Source organism: Manis pentadactyla, chromosome 17 (genome assembly GCF_030020395.1).
Source record: "Manis pentadactyla isolate mManPen7 chromosome 17, mManPen7.hap1, whole genome shotgun sequence".
In the NCBI taxonomy this organism is placed as follows: domain Eukaryota; kingdom Metazoa; phylum Chordata; class Mammalia; order Pholidota; family Manidae; genus Manis; species Manis pentadactyla.
Window position 1 is genome coordinate 61,679,281 of NC_080035.1, and position 7,632 is coordinate 61,686,912.

At 43.4% G+C, this 7,632-nt stretch overlaps 1 long non-coding RNA gene across 1 annotated transcript; it reads right to left on the reverse strand.

Moving 5' to 3' along the window:
- LOC130681425 (uncharacterized) lies at positions 1–7,165 on the reverse strand. The gene is made up of 2 exons (XR_008994569.1): positions 7,027–7,165; positions 1–837 (listed from the first exon to the last, which is right to left on the reverse strand). It is a non-coding gene; the product is annotated as an uncharacterized LOC130681425 (long non-coding RNA).
- Between the last annotated feature and the right edge of the window lie 467 nt (positions 7,166–7,632).

A 7,632-nucleotide genomic window follows, 5' to 3' on the forward strand; every position in this document is an offset into this window, starting at 1 on the left:
AGCTAGGCTTGATCGTTATCAACTTTTATTTTCCCAACCATTCATGTCCAGCATTAAACCTTGCAGCAGATGCATGTTAGGCCCTCCCACATTCACTAGCCTGTATCCTCTGATGGCAGAAAGGCTGCTCACCAGGCCCATCCTTCATTCCTTTTTCCCATTCTGAACAGACAGCTTTAGCTCATATATTTGTGTGCTTTCTGATCCCTCTAACTCCAGACAATGCACATTTACCCAGTGATGTGAAGAGACATTTATCATCATGTGAGATGGGTGACTGGTTTCGAAGGTCCCCAGACCGTACGCTGTTGATGCTGAAGGATACACATCTGCAGCAGTGGCCTAGGTAATATGGGCAATGAGCACTAAGAGTGTGACCCCCTCCTGGACTGTCTTGTTAATGAGCTGTGAAACTAGACAGATGCAGTCACCAGGGCATAATTCTATTTCCCATGGGATAATGTCTGGTTTGAAGGCATCTGTCATATACCAGGAGGTCTTGTTTTGATTTGGTCACTGAGTATCTTCCCCTTTTTAATGTCTTTACTAATTCTATACACAGATTGGTAGGAAATACAACTGGTAGGTGCATATCACTGGCATTAGCTCAATTATCAAAGATATCCCATTTTCAGGCAGATTTAGACTCTCATTGATCTCACACATTTATACTAGATGTAGTTCTCTGAGCATCTTTATGTACCAATATTCCATATTTTCCTTCACATGGTACATAAAACCTACTGAGCACAGCTTTTGCGTTGCCAGCAGTCCTCCTTGTTTCGGCTTCTGGCGGGTCACCTCCCTCCCACTGCTCTGTCCGTGTGTCTCCACTTCCTAAATGGAGAAGAAAGAGGATGGGTGGGAGGCAGAAACGAGAAAAGTAAAAGCAATCGGTAGTCCAGGACTGAAGGGGGAAACTGTAAGACCAGGGCTGAGAAACATAGATCTAATGTTTTCCTGCTTCTCATTAAACCTGAAGAATACAGCTGGCTGACTGTGCATGAATGTGCACTTAGGATGTTAAAGGGGTTTACCGTAGGGCAGGTGGATGGAGGCCCAGGGAAAGGCAGAGGCACACTTATTTTGCATGGGTCTTTAATAATTTTCCTTAAAATACAACTTTCTAGTTTCCCCCAAAACACTATCCCCCCAAAAGCCTTGACATCTTTTCTAGCAGAAATGAGTACACTTCACTTGAAAAGTCCTGGAAACACAGTAAAATGAAAACTAGAAATTTTAACTTTTGACTTTCTCTACTTTCCTTTCCTTCCACTGCGAGGTGGCGTCTCCTGGTTCTCATTCAAGACCATCTTGCCAGGAGAGCTCGGAGCTGTCTTTGCTCAGCAATGCCTGCCCCCTGCCCCAGCCCAGCCAGCTGACGTCTCTTCTTCTTTCCCGTCTCCAGGGGCTGCATCTCTCCTCTTTTCCCCTCACCCTGGTATTCTTCCTCTTCCTGGGTTGTAAGCAACCCTTTTAGCACCAACTGCACCATTTACTGCCAAATTTTTGAGGCTGGAAATTGGAAACGAAGAGGTGTTACCTTGTCCGAAACAGCTACGCCCCAGAGCTAAGCATGAAAGGTCAGGTAGAGAGGCTCCAGGTGGGTAAGGAATTAATGCCGCATTCTGTTTATATTCCCCAGTATTGCAGCTAAAGGTTTTGTAATGGTAATAATGACTTTATATGAACTTTTTATTGTGTGCGCCTTTGCTATGGTGCACCTTTCTGTTCACTTAGTGCAGTGAGTATAGGGCCAGTTCAACGATCCTTCGTCCTCAGGAGAATGGTCGTACAGTCTGGGACAAAAGCTTCTTTGCTGTCCTGTCTACATCCTCTCCTTACTCACAGGAAAAGGCAGCAGTCCATGGAAGACTGGAGAGGACAATTTAAAACAGGGCTTCTCAACTGCAGACACTCTCGACGCCGTGGGTTGGACAGTTGTTTGTGGGGGCTGTCCTGTCATTGAAGGGTGTTTAGCACCATCTCCCACCTCCACCAACGTGCCAGTAGAACTCACCCCCCAGCACCACCTTGGATGTGACAATCAGAAGGGTCTGCAGGCAGTGCTCAGGAAGCCCTTTGAGGCCCACCCACGGGGTTAGGGTCACGGAGCAGTAGGTGCCTTCAGGATGCTCGCGGCCACGTGACCCAGTTCTGCCTCAGAGAGTTGAACAGCAGCTCCCTCATCCTGGACCGCTCTTCCTGAGCACTTCACACAGCTCATTTCCTCAGACAATTCCTCTCAAGTCACTTCTGCGCAGAGAGCTTTCCTGACCACCTGTCTTAAACAATGCCCCCACCCCTTGCCACATTCTGCCATCTCTTTCTTCTTTACCCGCTTCGTTTCATTTCCTAATGTCATCCCTGCCTGAATTTATGCTAAAACTTTATGTTTGTTTGTTGTTGGTCTCACCCACTAGAACATAAACTCCTTAAAGGCTGACACTGTAGCTTGTTCACAAATGTATTCTCTGCAACACCTGACATCTAGATGTGTTATACGTGGATGTGCTGACTGAATGAATGAGCCACTGATCGCCTGACCACCATCCTGCTCCAGGCAGGTCCAGCATTGGCAAGAGCTTGTTGGAAAGAAGTCCATGAGGGTATGTCCTTGCTCATGTCCAAGGCTGGAGTCCTCAAAATGTTTCAGATTCTATCCACTAATAACTGGTTAACATTGTGAATTCTTCTGCCTGCAGGATATTTATCAGCAGTTCTCACATTCAAATACTGGGTTCTCACATTCAAGTTGAGTGGGTCTTTGGTATTTAATCTTTCTTTCCCGTGGAAAAGAACATTGTGAGGCTGTTGTTGTGCCCTGTTCCTTTTCTAAGTCATGATCAAGATGCTGAAGGAAGTGGTGGAAGTCATTCTACCAACAATTCTCCCCTTAAGACAAATTTTGGTTCTTTAATTAAAAGAAAAAAATGTGCGCGCGCACACACACACACACACACACACACACACACACACACACACACAGACACACACACACACACAGACACACACACACAGGTATGTTTTTTTCCTTTGTCTTTTTCTACCCTAGAAGGGAATGAACTATGGATGCAAGCTGGGCAAAACCTACTGGAGTTCTTAGTGTTTACTTGCACCAAAAGCTTCCTTCTAGGAAGAAGAATGATGGCTTTGCAAACAGCCTCGTCTTCCATACAGATCCCAAGGCATCCATGCCTACACTTGCGCTAGGGAGGACTGTGCGGTGGCTTGTGAGCACATCTATTTCCTAGATCGCGAAAGCCTTCGCCATCTCTAGGCCACCCCTATGCTCTCCTTAAGGAAGGCTGGCTTCATGGTCAGGGCGGGGTCTATGGGCGCACCGCCTCCGTTCGAATCCAGCCTCTACCGCTTTGGTAAAGACACCTGACACCTGGGCCACCGTGAAATGGAAATGCAGTGTTGTAGTCACCTCGCAGAACTGTTAAGTTAATGAAGAGATCATATGGCCGAAGCTTTGAAACGGTGCCTAACTTACAGAAACTGGTGACCGTGCTATTATTTAATGCACGTCAATCCTACTTCTGGGTTAAAGAAAGCTTGTAAATGCTGGCTAGAAATATCTTCTGGTTCAGCTGTGCTCAATTCTGGTTTATCCTTGGTAGGAAATTGGAGAAAGCAATGGGTAGTTCTAATTTTTTTTAATTTAAAAATAACACTTATCACATTCCTAATGTATATAAATACTAATTGTTCATTATAGAGAATCTGATAAATTTTTTAAATATAGAGAGGAAAAATAAATTGAAATCCTCAACATTTCCTGTTTTTTTCCTGTGTATATTGTGTATGTGTGTGTGTAGATACAAGTTAACTAACCTATATTTCCTTTTTAATACAGGAATACCAATAAACTCATCATTTTTTCCCATTAATTAGTTAGCAGCTGTTTTGTAAACATGCACATATGCACACACACACACATGCACGCACGTGCACAAGGGTAAAATATAAGCCATTGTTGTCCCGCCATCCAGGGGTCACCACACAAAGTTACTGTGCTATATTTCTTTTCAGGATTCTTCCTACACATAATTTTTAAATTTGTTTTGAAATCTAGTTTTTATATTGTGTTTTATGAGAACATGAAATGGTAAAGCTCAGAGAACTGCCCTAAAATGACTCTGTAAGGACTCAGATATGGGGTCAACATTTTGCCCCTGGGAAGCACTTGGGCTCAGGGCGGGCCTGCCCTGGGACCTGATGCTCCCACCCTGCTTGTGAGCTATGCGGTTCTTGGAATTCAGCTCCACCAAGCCTTAGTTTTCCCATCAGTCCAAGGGCCAAGATAACAAATCAGTTGTATGGATTCCAGGGAAAGCTAGGACATAAGAAAGCCTTGGCCGTATGAAGATCGGCCTTGTACTTATTCCGCAGAGAGATTTCTACCACCACTCTCCTGCTCTGTTATTTCTGTTTGTTTGTTTTTTTAAGTTGGGAGGGAATCAGAGAAGAATATTTCCAAATGGTATGGTTGAAATTCTCAACTGGGAGGTTTCCCAGAAATGCATATTGCCTATATGAAAGCTGAGGGCACTGACTTGAGGTGGGAAGAAATAGGCAGACTGGGTAATTTCCAATCTCCTGGATGGTTATAGGGGCAGACTGAGCTCACTGTTAGAGCTACTGGTCTGAAACCACAGCTGAGATTTTTCTTGACCAACATAGCTGGCCAGCTGCCCTTTATCAAATTTTCTATGTTAGGATCCCTCATGTGAAAAGTAAGATTCTTTTGCTAAAAAGTTCAGAAGCAACAGCTATAAACAATATTATTGTTGCAAATAATTGAAAAAACTTGAAAGACTTTCTTATGGATTCTGTTTAATAATGTTCAGAGATACTGTTTTCTTCTGAGTCCTTAGATGATGTTCCAATATGCTGTCTGCCTGTTTTTTTCTAATAGACTCCATTAGAGTTCACCACCCCCACCTTTCTATTTTAATACTGTGTGTGTTTTTGCATGTGTTTCTTTTTTGAATAAGCATGGCTTTACCATGCCTGGTGTTTTCCAACATTATATGTGATTTGTGTGTGTTTTTCTCCATTATCTGTTTAGGTTAGGCTAACAGTTTAGATTAAAATATGAGACATATGCTTCTAAAAATGTTATATGGTATGGGGAAAAGTTCATAAGTTAACATCAAGTGAAGAAAGCATGATAGCCTTCTATATAATATCATTTCAGTTATGTAAAACTTAATGTTCTCACACACACATGTAAGTACTCAGTAAATTTGCTGTTTGAACAGAATGAATTAATCACATCATTTGAGGGTGGGATTTTGACAGTTTCACATGTTGTTTAGTAAACCACTCAGTATTTTCCAAGTTTTCTATGACAGACCTGCAGAATTGTTAGAAAAGAATACTTTTACAGAGACCTTTTCTAATTTCCTGAGTAATTAAATCATTCCTATATTTTTCAGAAATTCATTAGAACATATTCTTCATGACACAGGTCATTTTTCATATGTATGCCTAGTTTTTTTGCCAGATTAAAAACACCTTGAGGTTAGGAATTAAATCTTCCATTATTGTTGAATCACTGCTACCTAAGAAATGATCAGAAGTGCTGTTAGGTGATCCACTCGACTGTACAAAATCAGGACAAAGATGTCCAAGTATTAATAAATAGCTCTTCTTTCTCCCCATCGAATTTATAGCATCTTTTGAAATAGATCTTTCACTGTTATATATTAAAATAAAATAAAAGACTTATAAAATCCACGTAGGCCAAGCTCCTATTGTATTGTTAGTGGTGGAACTGACACAATATTCTAGAAATTCTTAGTATAAGAAGTGAAGGCCTGATTTCCCATTAGGATTCCCAAATGTGGACAATTCTGGTGTTTCCACTGATTGGCTCAGAGAATTTTATTTCTCTGCTGTAGTTAGTTAACAAATGATTATGCTAATTTTGAGATCTGCCTATATGATATAATTAATTAAATGCCAAAGTCTCATTTAGCTCATAATGTTTCTTTCCTCTGGAGGATATCTTGGTGCCTGGAACTCTTACCAAATTAAGCCATCGCTTGTGAGATTCAACTCATTGTCTTAGGATACTTCTTTTAAAAGGCAAATACGGTACATAAGAAGAGAATCATTAAAATATGAAGATTTACTAATACCTTAGACCTGACACACATATCAGGTTAGCTCATCAGCCAGCAAAAAGGAGCATCTGTGAGAATAGGACAGAAGACGTTTTTTATGATAGGACTGAAGGGCTAGAAGGGATGGGGAGATCCTCTAATATAGGCTGGGTTGGAGATCTCCAGGTAGCCAGGGGATAGCGCAGGGCTCTAGGTAGGTCAGAGATGTCAAAAGCGTTTTGTTCCAGAGCCTGCAGTAGCTCTCCAGGTGAGAGGCACTGTGGATCCCGCGTGGGTGTACAGAGGGGTTCCCACTCTGTCTTGCTAATAGAGCAGGCTCATCTGTGTGGCTCCACACGCTCTCTCCTGTGGAACAACGCAGGCCCACCGGGGAAGGTTTTGGGGACAAGGATATGGTTTCACTGTTCTCACGCGTGGGCAGTGCGCAGTGTGAGCAGCAACACCCAGTCTTTGAGTACTGATGCTTCTCTGTGCCCAGTAAGAGAGCAGAAACGTCCCTCCTCCTCACACACACAAGGAAAATCCTTCCTAGTGGAATGGGGGTGAGCCAGTTTACTAATGCGAAGCTAGCAAGAATCCTAACAACACCCCCAGGTAATCACGTATGGTTACATGACCAAGCCCAAGCCTCAGCTGAACCCCCAGGGAAAGCTGGTCATGAGGCGGGAGAGGCAGAAAGCCCTTGGGAGGGTGTGAGCTCGGGCCTGCAGGTTAGGCGGTGCTCCGGGAGTCTAGAGCCAGTTAGGCCCAACCTCAGGCGACTCTGAGACAGAGCCCGGGAAAGGAAAAGTACCTTGAGTGGAATGTCATATTTTGAAACACACTAAGTTAAATGTCTCGCTCAGACATAATTTTCACTCCCAAATGCCACCTCATAGCAAGGACGCACCTGAGGAGACAGTGGCACCTGGTCGTTCACCAGCCAGCCGACCCCCCGAAGCACGCACCCCCGGGGGCCGCACGGTTCCGTCACCCTCTCGCTTCACGTTGCTCTTCCATCACCTTCAGTGTTTCGGCTCTTGCTGGGAGGTTGGATATGTTGTCCGGCAAATGACCAGGGCCTTTGCCAAGTAACTAGATCTTACTCTTGCTAAAGGAAGAACATTGTTCACTAAAATAGTTTGTCTTTTGATGCCAAAGGAAATCAAATTGTAATCAAGGGCTGAGAACGGACTGAAGTCATCAAGGCTGTCTTGTTCTAGATTTGGCAGCCTCACATGTTCCCAGGCTTATTAAATATAATTTACTTTGACAAAAGGGAGAGGCTTTACTGAACTGGAAGTTTGTTTTAATAATGCCTAAGTGAGCCTCTGATGGGATGGCCAGCATCGCAAACCGTGTCCCCAGGCATCTCCAGGACATGGAGAGAGGCACCGATGAGGAGGAATTTGGATTTTGTTGAAGCAACCTGAAAGAACAAGAGTGTATCTAAGTGAACTGTGAAAACTAGTAACCGTATTGCAATATCTCAGATGCACTAATGTGATTTGTTTAT